This window comes from Octodon degus, unplaced genomic scaffold (assembly GCF_000260255.1).
Source record: "Octodon degus isolate 3935 unplaced genomic scaffold, OctDeg1.0 scaffold00139, whole genome shotgun sequence".
NCBI lineage: Eukaryota > Metazoa > Chordata > Mammalia > Rodentia > Octodontidae > Octodon > Octodon degus.
The window spans coordinates 635,410-637,817 of NW_004524715.1; the positions used below are offsets into that span (position 1 = coordinate 635,410).

Sequence of the window (2,408 nt, forward strand, 5' to 3'; positions counted from 1 at the left end):
TCATTCTTTTCGAAAAAACCCTCATACTTTCATTTTAAAGTTTCAGGAAAATGTGGACCTAAATGTATGTTTTCATTCTGCTGTTGCATTTTTTTTTTTTTTTTTTTACTAGAAATGTTCTCAGCAATAATATGCAAACTTCTTTCAATATGGTCAAATTATTCTACTATATAATTTTGAATTCAGCATCATGTTCTATAATAGAAATATATGATCATTTATTTATTGAATTTCTTTCAGTTCACTCCCGTTTTTTAGGGTTTTTTTTCTTGATGAATAAGTTTATTGGTCTTTATCTGAAAAATCTTCATAGAAATTTGGTTTAACTCTCAGCAGCACACTCCTGAGCTCTGAGGAAGCTTGCCTTCTTTTGAGCTACCCAATCTTTCTTCTGGGCAAGGGACATTTTGGGGAAATTCTACCTCTTCTTTTTAACTTCTCGCTTTGTTTGCTTTTCATAGACTGATCCCCTCGTATAGCAGCATGAGCTTTCTTATATGTCTCATCCATCATGTCTGGAGTTACATTGCTCTTTATGTACTGAGAGAACAGTCTCTTGTAAGCATCTTCATCTTCTTCCATTAGGTAGCGCATATAGTCTGCAACATTCTGACCCATGATGTGCTTCTGATGTACTTCTGCATTGAACTCCTTGCTTTCAGAGTCATAACCAGGGAATCATTTGGTATAGTGAGGGACAGACAAGCCTCCATCCACAGCACCCTTTAGGGCTCCAAAAACTTTATTGCCAGTTGTAGTTCTGGTGAGGCCTGCATCCAAGTAGCAGGTGAAGGCACCAGGTTTGCCATCAATGCCTTCCACATTGTATTCATCTCCAGTCACCTCTACCTGGCCTTCATAGATCTTATCCATGCCAAACCTGTTGAGAAGCCTGCGGGCCAGCAGCAGGCCAGTACAACACGTTGCAGCATAATTTGTTAGGCGAACTTTCACACCATACTTTGGTAGTTCATGTGCATATGCCACACAGACTATCATATCCTCTTCAGTACGGGCATAAGCAATCTGACAAATGATATCTCTGTTAGTTACATGAACTATCACCCTGTATTTAGGTGTGTTGTACTTATTTTTGTCCTGTATTACCAAATGTTTCCTAGCATAGTAATTAGTTTTGCCCTCTTGTCGTCTTCTAAACTTCACTTGGTATCTCTTAAAATAGGCCTTATTCTTGACAACCTTAACAAAACCCATCCTGTGTAATACAGACCTGCATCCACGGCCCTATACACACCTGCAGGCCAAGCAGCACCACAGGGGGAAAAAGCCCATTTTTTTAGTTTTAAAAACAATGACATGATCGACATATCTGTAGAAAATATTAAATGCTCCCATAAGTATCTCCTCAGAATAAATTCCTAAAACTTGTTTAATTAAAGGTGCATACATATATTAAGACTTTTGATATTCATTGATGAATAGCTCATTAATTTTATGTCAGCTGGCTGTTTATAACAGAGTTCTTTTGCTTACACATACATCATTGCTTGATATTATCATCTAAAACTTGTCTTATATTTTTACTTACATTTTAAGTCAAAGTAAACCTAACACAATTGTTTTACAATGAATTTTAGGAAGAATATCTTAACTACATCATTCTCAAACTGGATATATTATGTTTGGCAGAAATCTCTTAAATTTTATTTTATTATTGTTTATTTTTATTTTTGCGGAACTGGGGATTGAACTCAGGCCCTTGTGCTTGCCTGGGAAGCACTTATTCCACTGAGCCATCTCGCCAGCCCCAATCTCTTAAATTTTAATCAGCTTAACCAACCTCTATATAGTGGGTGATTTAATTTTGTTGTTTAGAAGCATTTCCCCTGTTATTCCTAGAATTTTAATATGGAACTTATTTAACCCCTCCCTTGTTTTTGGTATTGGGAACTGAACTCATGATCTTCTGCTTGCCAGGCAAGCACTGTGCTGCTGAGCTATATCCCCAGCCCCTATGGAACTTATTTGAATATTTCAAGTACATATTTATTAAGTAAAAGATGAGACATCCATGAAGTTGTCATAATATATGTAAACGCTACCTGGATAGTTTCCTGGGCTAATTGTTTTAGAAGAACATTTAGCGAAATGGGTTATTTATTCCTTGGAGGAGCAAGGCTAGGATGCTTTTCTTCTGTATTCGTTAATTTAAGGGGCTATCTTGGTTTCCCCCTCAGGCATTCCTTTGGTCATTGTGAGAAGAAATCAAGAGACCATATATTTAAGAGAGAAAGAGTGTTGTAGTTATCTGTCCCAGTTTCCATCCGGTAATGTCAGTCAACCTTATCTGCTGTTTATTTGAAGTTTAAATGCCAAATGTTTTTAATCGCATTAGAGAATATGCATGTGCAAAGTCAACTCAATCCTGTTTACAGTTATTTGAATCC

At 36.7% G+C, this 2,408-nt stretch overlaps 1 pseudogene; it reads right to left on the minus strand.

Moving 5' to 3' along the window:
• Positions 1 to 322: 322 nt before the first annotated feature.
• LOC101563190 lies at positions 323 to 1,215 on the minus strand (annotated as a pseudogene).
• Positions 1,216 to 2,408: the final 1,193 nt, after the last annotated feature.